Source organism: Rhipicephalus microplus, chromosome X, assembly GCF_043290135.1.
Source record: "Rhipicephalus microplus isolate Deutch F79 chromosome X, USDA_Rmic, whole genome shotgun sequence".
Lineage (NCBI taxonomy): Eukaryota > Metazoa > Arthropoda > Arachnida > Ixodida > Ixodidae > Rhipicephalus > Rhipicephalus microplus.
Window position 1 is genome coordinate 384,901,317 of NC_134710.1, and position 17,279 is coordinate 384,918,595.

Sequence of the window (17,279 nt, forward strand, 5' to 3'; positions counted from 1 at the left end):
CGTGTGTTAGGTATTTGCCGTACTGTATTCTCAGGCCTTCTGTGTTCAGCCAGCGCTGCTATCTTATTATCTACGGATGCTAAAATAAATCACTGTTTTGGTTTGGTGAAGTTTGGCACACAGAACAAACAATAATCTGGCCCATGAATATCAATGTGGGCGGCATGCATATTTGTGTGCGGTGTCCTGCCGGGGAGTAACCGTTGCGTGACGAGAGCATTTACAGCGGTTCCTCCTTCCGTTGCTCCCTTACAAACTTAAGATGAATACAGTTGCTCCCCCATTCTCGAACAAGTCGGCCATCTTGTTCCGCTTGGTCTTTTCGGAGAGCAACAGTCGGTCTGAAGGAGTAAAAACAGCCGTTGCTCCCATTTTGGCCATTTTTGGCTTAGAGTGATACGCCGGAGATGTCAACCATGCATTCGAAGATGACTTAATCATGTTGTAGGCCCGTGTGCTCAGATTTGGGTGCACGTTAAAGAACCCCAGGTGGTCGAAATTTCCGGAGCCCTCCACTACGGCGTCTCTCATAATCATATGGTGGTTTTGGGACGTTAAACCCCACATATCTATCGAAGATGACTTAATCGGGCAACACATGTTATGCGCGGCACTGCGATGTGCTTAACCGGGGATTTCTAGTTCTTCGAAGGTTTTTCAGCTTTTCCTAAAGGCAACGGGTGAGCACAAGAGTTCACGCCCATTATTTGAGCAGGTATTTTGCATGAGTACATATGAGTAAACCCAGTTCTCTGCAAGCCTGACCTGACTGACAGAAGTGCGGCGTCGCTTGTGTACTTGGTGAAGATGGCAGCGAAGCTCCTGTCGGCAAAATGCGTTTATTGAAAGGTTTCCATTCGGGTTGGCTCGCCTGCATAGTTTTAGCTTCTTTTATATTTGGCGTGTAGTTAAAAGTCAAGTAATTATAGGCTGCTTTTGCTCATTAAATCCTTGTAGCCGCGGTTTGAAAATATTTTAGTGTTCATTTCTAATAGTGTCACTCAAGTACACGGGATGGACTAAATGCTTGTAACAATTATTGTAGAGTATGTCGATGGAGCCAACGTTTCGACAAGTAAACTTTTCCTCATCAAGGAAATGCTGTTGCCCTGATGAAGACAAGTCAACTTGCCGGAACATGTTTCCAGCGACGTTCTGCCTCGAAAAAACTTCTGATCGCTTCAAGCCTCTCCGTCCCTCTGAACTTCATTCTCGTTTGGTACTCAACTTCTGTAAGAAAACTATGCCCGTTCTCATAACAACCGTGATTGAGTAAAGTACAATGTGTCCTACTCGTGATTGTTGATAATTTCGCATTGGTCCAGATATTATGAATTCAACATTTGCTCGTTATGTCCATATGTCAGTTGTAAGTTAAAGCTGCTTTTATAGATTGACCATTTCACACTACGTGTATGTCTGTTTTCTTATACAAAATGTGCAATAATAAATTCTTTTTATTTGTGCCGATCGAGTTTCGTCTTACAGTCAGCTTAACTTTCGCCTCGTCAAAAAACACGAACCAAATCAAAGTTTAAAAAAAAGATTTAAAACAATTTCAAGAATGGCCACATCGCCCAAGCGGCCTGTGGACCCGGAAGAAAGCACGAGCGCATTCCGCTTGCATGCGAAGTGGGAAAGGAGAGTTTCTGGCGACTTTCCGCGCCACACCTCCTGCTCTCTATTTTTCATCCTTTCTCGCTATTTCTTAACGTCACCAGGGACGTCATGGAAGATATTTTGTGTTAATGATTTATTTCTAGCAGGATGCCGGGAAACCACCAGTGGTAAAATAGGTGCGGCCGCTCCCGAGAGCTAATGCATGGAAGGTATAGGGAGTTTCGTAACCACCATAATACGGACCCATCCGAAGATGACTCCGTGCAGAGGCATTATGTGTAGGTTTTAATGGAAGTGTAGTAATTACGAGAACTAGTGAAGTGGTTGCGGCCTTGGTCGCCATCTGCGGCAATGTTTTTTTTTTCTCACTTCAATTGCTTATTTTCTTATCTAACAACTACTACTATTATTAAAGCTATACATAACGCCTCCTTCGCTTTATTTAGCTTCATTACCTCTTGACTTCATACTCGAGTAGTATAAAACAGAAAACGGGCCCTTAGATCAATTCCCCTCCTCACCATATCACTCGCATGATGGCGACGTTGTGAGCGAGTGCCTAACAACTCAACCGGGGCCTCAGAGATCAGTGCCTATAGTTTTGTTGTCCATTCGACGGAATACACGTGTCGGACACATCGCTGCTGCACTTTGCGGTGATAAATGTGCTACATATCTTTAGCGAGTGTGTCGACTCGGTGTTAGACGTACTCGCGATATTGATCACTCACTTTTAAAAAATAGATTATTTGGGGAGTGTTTCTGCTACAAAAAAGAAATCGTCATCTGCAGCTTGCTCGCGTTTTTTTTTTTCTTGAAAACCCGGCGCTGGCGAATTTCCTATCGAGAATGCTATGTCACACTGATAACGCGCGCCCCGTTCGCGACCGCGAACTATACCGGAACCGTGGTGATAACGCGAGTAGATAACGTACTGCAAGTAGATGAAGATTTTTTCTGTTGCAGAGACACTCCCCCTTTACTCGATTTCTTTAGAGTGTTCGCCTCGTGGCGCACCGTGTCCCGTGCGCAAAAATAAGCGGACCCATGCTGGACAGGCAAAGGCTGTTGGTGCCCACGCCCCCGTGGCGTTTCTGTCGATTGGGAGCAGATGTCTAAAGGATGGAGGAGCAACAGCAGGGGGACTGAGTCAGCTCGTCTTAGTAGACCTATGTTGCTGCGTGGCACGCTCCAGAAGCAGTGGCGTTGACCCTCTATGGCCAACGTGTACCTCGATTCGATTGACGCTTTATTTGCGTTCTCATTTGTGCGCTGATGTAAGGTCGTCTTGCTGTTCGCTCTTCATTAGAAGACGTTTCTTCAATCTTATGCTCTTTGTGCCTGTGCTCAAAATAATAATAATAATAATATCTGGGATTTTACGTCCCAAAATCACGATATGATTATGAGAGACGCCGTAGAGGAGGACTCCGGAAATTTTAACGATCTGGTGTTTTTTTAAATGTGCACTGACATCGGAGAGTACACGGGCCTCTATGCCATTTCGCCTCCATCGAAATACAACCGGCGCGGTGGGTATCGAACCCGTGACCTTCGGATCAGCGGCCGAGCACAGTAGCCACAGTTACACCGAGGCGGACGTGCGTGTGTTCAAGATGAAGCATCAGTAACTCGCTCATGTCGCAGTCTTGCTGCAACATATGTGGTGCTTACTTGACAAAGCCTCGATAATCAGTATAAGGCGCGCTTCCGGATCAATTTTACCATGCGCCTTAATCCAAATACACTGCAGTATTCTTTACACCGCACCTCTCTTCGAGGTGAGTCCGCCGTGCATGGCCGGTAGCGAAGCCCATGGATTTTGACGAGCTTAAAATAATGAGCGTGAGCATGGCGGTATTCCGTCTTGAGAGGTATTTGGCATGCACTCAACGGGCCGGCTGGCGGGCAGTGCATTTTCCTCGGGCATGTACTGTGTGACGTCAGGTCATCTGCAGAACTTGCGTCATCTGTGAGGTCGTCGCTCTAAGTAGGCTGTCGTCGCACTGCGTTGCAATGCCGCCAACTTTGGGAGCTCAGAAAGGTCGGGTACGCGTACGTGCGCCTTCGCGTACATTCGTTGTCGTGACGGGGACACGCTGCGGGTGCACGGGGTCGCTGAGATGTTTTCATAGAGGGAATGCTACATGCCGCATGCATATCCTGCGGTGTAAATCCACGGATATCACTAGGAGGGACGCGCATCTTGCCATGGTGGTCATTTTGTTGCCATAAAACTTACTTAAAAGAATGCTTTGAAAAAAATGAGCATGGCTTTCCAGCTCGTGCAATCGGATTGTTTGATTGTGTTCCGCGAACGTGTCCTAGTATCGATTTCAGTATAGTCTCACACAGCTAAATGGCATTGAATACGCTCCATAACAGAAATAGGCACTAGGCAAAAATAAACAAGTTTATTACACTATGCCTAACTCTCAAGTGATGGCGTTCGACTTATATATGTTTCGAACGCCATCAGTTGAGAGGTATATATATATATATATATATATATATATATATATATATATATATATATATATATATATATATATATATATATATATATATAGTCGGAGTAATAATTCAATGGGCCAGGTACTCTTCGTGAAGGTATGGGATATGGCACAACGGGAGCGTTGTCAACAAGGATAAATATATTTATTTCCCAACAGTTTCGGGAGGGGTCCTCCCTTCATCAGGGGATGAGTTATATATAAATATATTTATTTCTCAACAGTTTCAGAAGGGGTCCTCCCTTCATATAACTCATCCCCTGATGAAGGGAGGACCCCTCCCGAAACTGTTGGGAAATAAATATATTTATCCTTTTTGACAACGCTCCCGTTGTGCCATATCCCGTACCTATATATATATATATATATATATATATATATATATATATATATATATATATATATATGATGCAGATGGTGCGGGTGCACTTCTTGAAGTCGGCTGGACAGCATCCATTCCAATAAAGCATTGCTTCTTTTATTGTCTCTCCTAGAGTGCAGGGAAGCAACCATGTCTTTAGTACTCATAAAAGTTCCCGAATTGATGTACTTTGTTGCCAACATTCTGTACTTTGTCACCAACACGCTTTTACAGCAAACCTGTTATGAGATCACAAGAGCAGTCGGTTTCGGTAGCGTCGATGTCCGCCATCACTGTTGCAAATAACCGCCACGACGCAAATTAAAAAAAAAAAGTATTCAGAACCGCATGACATTTGAAGCCGGGCCCTGTGCGTGGTAGTTGGGTATTCTATTTCTCTCTCTCTCTCTCTCTCTCTCTCTCTCTCACACACACACACACACACAAGCGCACACACGCGTGCGCGCGCGCACACGGATGCACACACACACACATACGCACGCACACACACACACACACACATACGCACACACGCGCGCGCGCGCACTTACGCACACACACACGCACGCACACACACATGCACACCCACACGCGCACACACACGCACGCGCACACACACGCACGCGCACACGCACGCACACACACACATGCACACCCACACGCGCACACACACGCACGCGCGCACGCACACGCACACACACACATGCACACCCACACGCGCACACACGCACGCGCACACACACACACGCGCGCGCACGCACACACGCACGCACACACATGCACACGCACGCACGCGCGCACACACACGCGCACGCACACACACACGCACAGACACACACACGCGTGCACGCATGCGCAGACACACACGCACGCGCACACACATGCGCGCGCGTGCGTGTGTGTGCACGCATGCTTGTGTGTGTGTGTGTGCGTGTGTGTGTTGTATATAGTGAAGATGAATGCTACTTGAGGATTCAGAGGGCACTAGTCAAGCCGAGAAGAAGATGACGTTCGGGTGTCTCAGCGCTTAGGCTGGGTCCGTCATTACGACGCCAGTTGTCAAAAACTGCTAGCTGTTGGATAAACAACTACTGCTTCTAAGCGGCTTGTTTTAATTGATGGAGGAGCTGGGCAATTTCATAATCCTGGAACTTTGCAACCCCACGTTGCCTCCCATTACTACGATGTCCACGGACGAAGACCAGCAGGCTGCCGCCTCGTCTCCTCCGGCTCCTGTTTGTCCAGGCCCCATTGAGCTACGCGATCCGCCTACCTTCAGTGGGACTGACGACAAGGACGTAGAAGACTGGCTTGACGAATACTACGCTTTTAGAAAAAAGGTGGTAGTATACTTGCTAGCTTTTAAAGAACCCCAGGTGGTCGAAATTTCCGGAGCCCTCCACTACGGCGTCTCTCATAATCATATGGTGGTTTTGGGACGTTAAACCCCACAAATCAATCAACTTGCTAGCTTTGGGGTAGTAACGGTTTGTCACATATTTTACAACCCTGGCAGTAAGCGCAGTTAGTAACGGCGAGGGTGGTAACAGTTACTACCGCTGCTGTTACTACCAGTAGTTAATAACTGTTACTACGCTAGCAGTTACCGCTCATGGGTAGTAACTTTATATGAAGGTTTCAAGAAAAAAAGTAGTAACTGATACTACGCAGTTCATTCATTTTGGCATATTATTTATCAACTGATGTTGGCTAATCAATGTCTTACAACTAGACGAATTCGCGTAAGAAGCGCTGTGTGCCATGAATGCCAAGAATGTATAGACCAAAGAAGTTCACTATTTTTTCGTATACATGCTGTAAGAAGTAAGCGTGGGGTATCCGCTACTTTGCAGGGGCATGTCTGGCACAAGGGAGCACTTGCGTTTTAGGATGAATTTCAACAAATATAAACCTTTAGCGCTATATTATACTACCTGTTTACGTGTATTTGGTGACGTAGCACAAGACTTTTAATCAGCCATGCTAATAAAAAATTATATCTTATATTTACTTATTATGAAATGACCACAAAAAGGCATTATGTGCAGCGGCTGGAGCAATGTACCGAACTCATTCTCAGTGCATTTGAATTCTTCGCACTACTATAACTGCGTTTAAAAGGTAATAATCGTTTTGGAGGTCTAACGCGCCAAAACTATGATATTTGGAGACACGCCGCAGTGGAATAACTGTGACTGTCCTCGACGCTAATTGTGACCGTCTGGTTATTTTGATCTGCCTGTCTTGTTAATATGTGCTGTAATATACTAAGTTTGTTGTGACTGTCTATTACGACACGTGTAGCACTTGCTTATGGTTCGTTAACTTGTACTTCTTCGTTTCGACAATATCAGAATGACGTTTACATATCTCGGTTGCGTAATTTAAAACAAAATGTATTTTCTTGATCTATGGATACCTTCTGCGTCATTTTTCTGTGTAATGATTATACGTCGAGACGATTCCTCTCATAAATTATCAGAATCGCATTCACACACTATATTGGAATAGATAGTCAAAAGCCGGGTAGTAAAGAGGTAGTAATGGGGCAAGAAACGTAGTAACGGCAGCAGTTACTACCTCTTTCATTTCAGTTACTAACTGTTTACTAACGTAGGTAGTAAAGAGGTCGCAAAAATTTAGCAACGGTTGCAGGTAGTAACTATTTACTAACGTAGGTAGTAAACAGGTAGCAAAAGGATAGTGATGGTCGAAGAAAGGTAGTAACCGCTGCAGTTGCTACCTTTTTACTAACTTTTTCTTAAGAGTGTACCGGGTGAGCAAGCACAACAAATGAGATGATGTGCGCAAGCTCACCGTCGTCCAGTTTTATTTAACTGGCGCCGCCAGTATGTGGTATCGCAACCACGAGAGGGACCTTCCCACCTGGTCAGCCTTCAGAACGGCGTTCGCAAATTTGTTCGGCCTCCCAGCGCTTCGGAAGCTTCGTGCTGAACAACGCTTGCGCGCTCGAGCCCAGCAAAGTGGTGAAAACTGCACTATCTACATCGAAGATGTGATCGATCATTGCCGGCGTGTCAACCCGGCTATGACGGAAGCCGAGAAGATCAAGCACATCTTGAAAGGTGCGACTGACGACGCCTTTCAGATGCTCGTCGCCAAGAACCCCCAAACGGTAGCGGATGTAATTCAACTTTGTCAAAGCTACGATGAGCTCTGGAAACAGCGTGAGTCTACTCGTCGCGCCAGTGTGCCATGTGCTATGGTTTCCGCTTTAACGACGGCTGGCACTTCGAACGACCAGACTTCCTTGCTCCTTGAGATCAAGCAGTTCGTACTGGAAGAGGTCGCGCGCCAGCTGTCCCTTGTGCCATGTGCCTTTGAAGGTGTGCCATCTAGTTTGCCGACACCGATACAGCGAGTCGTTTGGGAGCAAGTATCAGAGGTTCTACCCGCCCCCAATGTACCAGCTGTGACTACTCCGCTGACGTATGCCGAAGCATTGACCGCGCCACGCCATTTGCCTGTCGCGAACAACTACATGCCCGCACGCACCTATGCCAAACCATCTGAGTCTGTGCATCCGGCTCTCCGTCCGTTCTCCCGACCAACACCATGATTTCAGAACCCATGGCGCACTCCGGACAACCGCCCTATATCTTTTGCCTGTCGTTTTGCTCGTCACGCAGCATTATTTTGCCGACGGCGTGAGTTTCTCATGCGTGACGACGTGCGGTCTAACACGTATGACTTTCCACCGAGACCTCAGGCTACCTCTGGCTTGACTTCCGCCACGATTAACTTTCCAGCTCGCCACAACTTCAACAGACGCCGGTCACCTTCCCCTCAGCGACGTTCTTTTCCCCTTATAAGACACACACACGCACACACACACACACACACACACACACACACACACACACATATATATATATATATATATATATATATATATATATATATATATATATATATATATATATATATATATATATATATATGATCCTGCCTACGGCAAGTTATCTTTTCACCCACTTTTCTTTCTTCTCATTTACATTACAATTGGCCTAATAACTTCCCCTATACCTTCCTGGGCATTATTGTCAGTTAGATCTCATTAATATTGTGTAAAACACGAAAAAAAACGAGCCCTCAAGTATACACTTGTTTCCCTTATATATATATATATATATATATATATATATATATATATATATATATGAACATGAATCTCAAGAGGTACACTTGCAAGGGGTGGCTCTCACAGCCAAGGTCAGCCCCCCCCCCCCCCTCCTGTACGAGTGTGCATATCACTATATTTCTGTACCATCTTCTCAAAATTCGTGTTCCTCGACGGAATTTACGAGACGCTGCAGACAAGCATTAAATGCCCGGTGTTCATTGATGTAGCTACTAGTCTTTTTCGTAATATATATGATCATGTTTGCGTGCCTCAGTCAATCAGCTTACATATACCGGCATTTTATGCGGAACCTTTGTGTAGGTAAGCTATTTCAGTTTTTAAGTAAAGAAGGCAGCGAATTGAGAGGTGCCATGAGGTTCGGTTATTTGCGCTCTTTTACCGCAGCACATGACTATTGTACCAAATGCGCTGTTTTGCTTATATACACGAAGAGACTGATGGTTCGATATTTCTGTCTTTACTATAGTTTGTAACAGAATCGAAAGTTGGGCTAGTTGGATATGCATGGTATAACTGTCAGTTCAAGCGCACGAATAAACAGAAAGGAAGAGAAGTCCTCTCTTCCTTTCTGTTTATTCGTGCGCTTGAACTGACAGTTATACTATAGTTTGTACCTGGCATCGAACTTTATTCAATTTCTGCGTAATAACGTTGTTATTTGCATGTGTATTGCTAGTGCCTAATTATTTTCCCGCTAAACCTTCAGTTTCACATTCGGGCACCGCTTCGAACATACTCGAGTCAGTATATGAGTTATCCTGTCGTGTGCACCTTGCCACGCTCTTTCACTTCCGCCGAGAGAAATTTATCGGTGCTTTTCTTCGATATACTCTAATGTGCGTGTGAATTGGTCGCTCTCTGCCGTATGAGTTTCCCTGGGATTGCCTTGTTTTCACCGGTCTTGCTTCCTCGTTTGCGGTCTCGTGGTTGCCCCATAGTTGCCCTGCGGATGTGTCGCGGTAGCGTGCGTATAGGAAACGCGTTTGTGCGTAATATATGCGTATATACGAGATCTCAAGCCCAGAAATGTGCGCACGGTGCCGTCTCAGACTGCTTCAAACCGACTACCGCTGTGGACATGACTAAGGCCTCCTCGGTGTCGTCATTATACTACGACGAGTGTGCAAAGACGTGTTTTCAAAAACGCACATCGCTGCCCTGTCGCACGGCCGCCACGGAGTCAATGTATGGAGTTCGACGGTGATGGAGTTGCGGCGCGTTGCGATTCCATTTGTTGAGGCTGTTTCCCGTTATCGTCTCCCGCCTATAAAGTAAGTCGTCGTAGTGTGGTGATGTAGGCGCTGAGAGAAAAGTGCGTGGATAGGCCTCAGCTAGTTTGGAGCAACGTTCATAGAACTTTATATAGGGGGAGCGAGTTTATGGAGTTTGAAAATGATCATGAGTGACCGCCAGAGTTTATAGAACTCATTCTATAAACGTTGATCTAGAGGGTGCTGTTTCAGCCAAGTTGTAGCATGGTCCAGAATGAAATGTTATTGGCATTGAACTATACAGCGCGGTTCCTGTGCAATGCTGTATTCATGTATGTACACCCTCTCATGGGCTGCCATTGTGCGTTGTTCAAAATTTGAAGTCGCGAGCACGGCAAGCAAGAATAGGCCCCGCCACGGTGGTCTAGTGGCTAAGGTACTCGGTTGCTGACCCGCAGGTCGCGGGATCAAATCCAGGCTGTGGCGGCTGCATTTCCGATGGAGGCGGAAATGTTGTAGGCCCGTGTGCTCAGATTTGGGTGCACGTTAAAGAACCCCAGGTGGTCGAAATTTCCGGAGCCCTCCACTACGGCGTCTCTCATAATCATATAGTGGTTTTGGGACGTTAAACCCCACAAATCAATCAATCAATGCACGCAAGAATAGTTGCGCGCCAGCGTGCCTAGTTTGGATGCTTAAGCTGACATGGTACTGCTTTATTCGTTCCGAGGTTGCGATCTTAGTTGCGGTGTCTGCATTTCTCTCGACGAGAAATGAGAAAACGCGTATTGTAGAAGGTCGGGTGTCCCTTAATGAGAGCGTGTTTTTGTTAACCTCCATTCACTCGTGGGCTACTAACAATGCAACCAATTCACTCATGAGCTACTAGCAATGATCTAAAGCTAAACATTAGTAAAACTAAGGCTGTTTTGTTGCACTCGCGAAACAAGTCCTGTGCAGTCCCCCGATTAGTGCTCAATAATTCTGAAATAAAGTTTTGAATACTTTGAAAACACTAGGCGTATTTTTCTCGAGTAACTTGTCCTGGGATGATCACATCAATTATTTGCTGAAAAAAGCGGTCAAAGGGAATTGACCACATGCGTCGACATTGCTTTACCGTCCCTCCTTCAATGAACAATATTTTATACAATGGTCTATTTTCCTCTACTTTGTTTGACCTCTGACGCACTGGTCTAGGGGATGACAGTACAAGAAGATATAACAAAAGTTATCTTACTTCAAAAGCGAGCAATATGCATAGTTTTTTACGCTCCTTACCTAAGTCACTCAGAGGACTTGTTCGAAAAGCTTAAAATTGTTAGCGTACAAAACATTGACGATTTCAGATTACTTCGGCAACACAAGTTGGAAACAATAAAGAAAATTTTACTTCTAAAGACATTGGCAAAACTGACAAAAAATGACCCTGCATACCACACATGTCATCTTGAGAAATGAAAAGTTCCAAAATGCCGCATGACTTATGGGAGGCAAATGCTCAGGTACACATGACCAACACTACTACCGTAATTACTCGAATCTAACGCGCACCTTTTTTCCGGTTAAGCGAGTTCATAAATCGCATGCGCGTTAAAATCGAGTGCGAAAAAAAAAATTAGTACGGTCATTCTATTGCCAACGGCATTTCCAAAATGGCCGCCCCCTACGTTCTTTGGCATGGCGCGTTGGCCATTTCTGCCTATGTGTTTCCCAAGTGCGGCACTTCGTACGTGTGCTGAGGAGTTCCTCATCTTGTAGTGCCTTAGCACCGACGGCATGGAAGGGCCGACTCCAAAAACTCGACGAGTGCACCACGATGCCGCTTTTAAAAGAAAAGTCATCGCGCGGGCCGAAACAGACGAAAATCGGGCCGCATCGCGGTCGTTCGGAGTTCCCAAAACGTGCGTGTGGGACTGGTGGAAACAAAAGCAGAAGATTGTCAAAGAGTCATGCAAAGGCTTCAGTGGACCACAGCAGTGTCGGTTTCCGCAAATTGAAGAGCTGCTCGCCGAGTATGTGCTTGAGCAGCGAGCGGCACAGCGGCCCCTGACGACAGAACTGCTCTAAGTGCGGGCTATGCAGTTAGCTTTAGAAAAAGGGCTAACGCGGAGCCAGCTCAAAGCGAGCAGGTGCTGGCTAACTAACTTTATGAAGAGGACAGGCTTTTCCCTCCGAAAGCGAACGGGCATGCATGCGCCGAAACTTGCCGGAGGAGTACGAAGAAAAGCTTCACAGTTTTCAGAGGTTCGTCCTAAACTTGCGACACAACAACGGCTACCTGCTTGGGCAAATCGGGAATGCCGATCAGACGCCTCTTTACTTCGACATGCCTGGCACCACAACCGTCGAGAAGAAGGGGGCGAAGCAAGTTCTGTGCTGACATCGGGCCACGGTAAAACAAGAGTGACGGCAGTGCTCCGTTGCACGTCAGATAGGCAGAAGCTTCCCCCGTACCTCATATTTAAACGGAAGACGCTCCCGAAAGGAGTCGTTTTCCCGAGTAGCGGATCGCGTGGGCCAACGAGAAAAATGGGTGTGCGTTGCAATCGATGTCTTACTTTTTTTTTAGTCGGGAAAACCGAGTGCGTGTTACAATCGAGGGTGCGGTAGAATCGAGTAAATACGGCAAATCAACTTGCCAGAGATGGTAATGACGTAGTTTTAATGACTCTGAATCAGTTACGAAATGTATATGTGCAACTGTGATTGTTTTCCAGTTCAAGATACCACATATGCTTGTTACTTTAATATGAAAATTAGCGAATTTCCAATAGGTATATGTACAGAATAAATATGTCAAATACTAAAAATTGTAATCTAGAAAAGTTTTGTAGTTATGATGTGTATATGTCAACTAGTAAGAATTGTGATCCCGAAAAGTTATTATAGTTATGTTTATGTAAGGTTTTTCCTTTATTGATGTGTATATGTATTTCTTTTTTGTGTTTTTTACTTTGTGCTTTTTTTTCTCCATGTGTTGCATTCTACCTTTATTGTTGTAATCCACACTACTGTATGCCATAGTCTGGTGCACGGATCTAGGCAAGCCTTCTTCAGGCTTTTTGTCCGTGCACCAAACATCTCTGAGATGTTGAATAAACTAAATTGAATTGAATACTGTTTTTGGTCCCTATAGTGTGGGCTTACTTTAGTGGGTAGAGTCGCATTGGGCAGGGAGTGTGTGAGTGTGTTTGGAAAGTACAGGGGCTTTAGTGAGCACTAGACTCTTGGTGTATTTCTGTATGGTGGTGCTCTTATGATTGATTTCCCATTGAAGTCCCACGCAAAGGTATTTCTTTTTATTTCTATAGATGTTTTTTTTTTCTTCTTAAATGCCAGTAGCAAATAGCTCAACTATGACGCGTAGTGAACTCTTGATAACGCTGTATGAAGCGGGATATTTTTAATTTGTCTTGTGGCTTGAAGACAAACAGTACGAAATCATAAAAATCTGCGCTTGTATTACGCATTGTGGGCACTGTTGTGGGGGCATAGCAGTGTTACATATGTCGCGACATAATACGCAATAACAGCATGTATATGGGAGGTACCGCTGTGTGCTTCAGAAACTCATAGAATGCATTGTGCACACGCCATATTGCGATAACGAGGGCATACAGTGGGATAATGCATATCGCCTTATCAGTACGTACCATTGTAATGTACGCAGGCCGCATATAAAAATACGGTGTATACTGCGGGCGTATCTTTTTTTTTTCGCTGCCGTGCCACTTGAGAAGAGATAAACGAGCCCGGTTGATTTGACTGATATGTGGGGCTTAACGCCCTAAAGCCACCATATGATTATGAGAGACGCCGTAGTGAAGGGCTCCGGAAATTTCGACCAACTGGGGTTCTTTAACCCTTTAGCCGTGGATTTTTTTTTATTTTGGTCGTATACACTTTTTGTGCTCGTTGTTCTCGTAGTTAGGCCCTCAGAAGACCACAAACAAAAAAATTGAGCCACTGGTACAAGCATTTTTGGATTAATTAACGTGACGTTAAATTAGGTAATTAGGGCCCAGTAATTGGAAAATGAAAAATATGGCTTTTTTTCCTGCCAATCAAGAAAGAGTGTACACAAACTGGAAACCAACGTCTCACTTTTGAGCCTAATACTCACTGAAACAGCTTCGGTACGTCGTCCCGAAAATGGCGCTTACCCACCTCAACTTACGCGCCTCGGCTTCACGGAAGACCTCGGTCGTGCTTCTTTTTTGTAGCTGCTACCTCTGCAAACGTGCCGCAATATTGATGTCAATTGCAGTGGGGATCATTGAAGAACTATGCCGCCAAGAATGAGCAGTATTGGTTACGTTTCCGAGATAATAGGGGATATGTTGTGCGGTGGTGTCGACTGACACCGCCAGGGCCGAAAGGGTTAACGTGCACCCAAGTCTGAGCACACGGGCCTACAACATTTCTGCCTCCATCGGAAATGCAGCCGCTGCAGCCGGGATTTGATCCTGTAACCTGCGGGTCAGCAGCCGAGTACCTTAGCCATTAGACCACCGCGGCGGGGCAACGAGCCCGGTTGTTGTGAGGACTAGTGCACGGCACGCTAGAGGAACAGTTCAACGCACGCGCCGTATGTCGACAATGTTATCCGCGTGCTCTCTCGACCTTCGCATTTTAGTCAAGCGTGCTTGATATCTGAGCCGCATACGAGCCAGACAGCTCGTAGGAACAGGCGCTGTCCAATGGTGGTAACCAACGAAGTGATAGCGAAAGCGGCAGACAGTGAGATATCTCGTAGAAAGAATAAAGAGAGACAGAGACCCAGAGACATTGAATTTTCCGAGACTTCTGACAGCGAGGTCATCCGGGCGAAGTAAGGTGACACTCGCACTCCTTCTTTAAACATGTTTATCACATTGTGGGCTCGTCCTTCACACTGAGGCATACACATTATTTGTTTGTGTGTTTGCGTGAAAAACGCAAAATACTTATTAGCTTGAAAAACGCGATAAATACTTATTAAAGATGTGTGCGTACAATCGTAACTCATTTTGTCCTATACAATATGTTGATGCAGAGGAACTGGTATGACAAGGTACTAAATAAAATACAGAAGTTTTGCAATTCGTTCGAGAAGACGTTCGAGAAGAAAAATACATGAGGATCGAAAGAGAATTGTTTTCAACACAAGGCATGTGTATTAATGTGTGCTCTGTCATAAACTATACCGAGGAGGCTGATGAGGTAGCTATAGCCATGGATATCACCTCCAACAAGCACACATTCATACTGAGCGATTCGCAAGTAGCCATCGGAAACTCTACGCAAGGACGGATTTCACTACAAATCCTTAAACCCCTCGTTAATAGCCAAGAACTGCACAAATTAGATGAGTCGAAATACCCCGTATGGTTCCCGGCGTACACGGAGACTGATACATCCTATCTGGACGAGCTGGTTCACGAGTTGTCGCGAGAATTAATCCGCCGCGCAATTCGACCACACCGCTCGGTGATCATCCTTGGCGCCGCTGACGTACCACACAAAAGCCGATTTACAAGCTACACAGAATACAGGCAACACTACAGAGAAGCAAGGCGCGTTTTTCCCGCGCGTCACCCGAGTATAGACAGGCTACAGGCATCTGAATACCGACAGCTACAAACTCCTACCCAAAAACTCTGCACCTCCACAGGAGCTACCCACCCTTAACTCGGACAGTCAATGCGAACTATCAATCAATCAATCAATCAATGAAGCTTTATTTTCATAAATAGATATATGCAATTACAGGGATTATTTGGACCGATAGCCTAAAGTGGCTAGTGGACGGTCCAATACAATGTGCAACATAAAAAAGTGTACAGGTCAGCTCTGAGGTAACAACAACAACACAGTAATACATTTTTTCTTGCAGATATGCATACTTATTAGCTTGCAGCTAGTTTCTATACATAGGCACTTATTAAAAAAATACAATGAAAATCGAATCACACACACATGCTTACATGTCTTGACTCCACAGAAAAAATGATTTACATGCCATGCTGAAATTACGTGCCGTTTTAATCTCTAGGGGGACCGTGTTCCATATTTTTGTTCCACTAAACTGTATCAGTCTTTCTCCGTAAACATTAAAACATTTGGGCAGATTGAAATTACCATTCGAAGCATGTCGCGTATTGCGTTTAGGAATTGAAAAAAGATCAGCAGGCAAAGGTGAATTTCTATTAATTATGTTATTTACTGAAACAGCAATTTTGTAGTCACGCAACATCGGAACCGAGAGAATGCGTTGTGATTGGAAAATATTACTTACTGATTCACCTTGGCTTATGATTTTCAGTGTACGCTTTTGAAGTCGTTCAAGAGTTTTTAGATAACTGTTGTACGTCAAACCCCACGATTCCAGACAGTAACCTATGTGACAATGACACAATGAAAAGTAGAGTGTGCGGAGTATAGCTTGTGGAAAATATTGGCGAGCTTTTATTAGAGAATAGCAGCCATAGGCTAGCTTTGCGCACACACTTTGTACTTGCTCATGCCAGTGTAAGTGTTCATCAAAAGTGACGCCTAAATATTTAAAACAAGGAACTTGTTGAATAGGAGTGTTGTTTATTGTTAGGTTAAGAGATTCAGCGTCAATATGTTTCCTACGAGAGTGAAACACCATATACTTTGTTTTAGTACAGTTAACAGTCAGCTGATTCCTGGCAAACCATTCCGAAATGTTCGATAAATCGGTCATCGCGTCATTTTGTAAATCTGCTAAGGAGTGTCCTGTGAAAACTAAAACAGTGTCGTCCGCGTACATCAGTGCCCTTGACCTTTGTAGGGATCGCGGGACATCATTAATATAAAGAGAGAACAATATAGGGCCCAAAACTGAACCCTGTGGCACCCCGCATTTAATATAACCGTAGGATGATTTGATGTCACCAATGACTACCTTTTGTTTGCGTGCCGATAGATAACTAGAAAAAAAATCAAGCGAGTTACCTTTTATCCCATAAGAATGCATTTTTTCCAGTAAAATGGAATGACTAATAGCATCAAATGCCTTTCGTATGTCTAAAAATACTGCTATTGCTATGTTGTTTTCATGTAGCGCGGAATTAATATATTGCGTAAGCATCGAAACAGCAGTTGAAGTGGACCTGTTTGCAACAAAGCCGTGTTGCTGGGGACAAAGTACATTCTGTTCACCCAGGAAGCGCCTTAATTGCGACGAAATTAGTTTTTCAAGCGTAGTGTTAATACTACTCAGAACAGATATTGGTCTGTAGCTGTCCGGAAGATTCCGATCACCAGATTTGTACACTGGTATTACTTTGGCGGTCTTAAGTATACTAGGATAAGTTTTAGAGGAAAATGCATGATTAAATATATGGCATAAGGGACCACACAATACATCAATATTCTCCTTTAAAATCCTTGATGATATG

General features: G+C 44.8%; 1 protein-coding gene across 2 annotated transcripts in view; it reads left to right on the forward strand.

Moving 5' to 3' along the window:
* Positions 1-17,279, forward strand: part of LOC119161031 (uncharacterized) — a 69,354-nt gene that overhangs the window by 13,210 nt on the left and 38,865 nt on the right. The window lies entirely within an intron of this gene.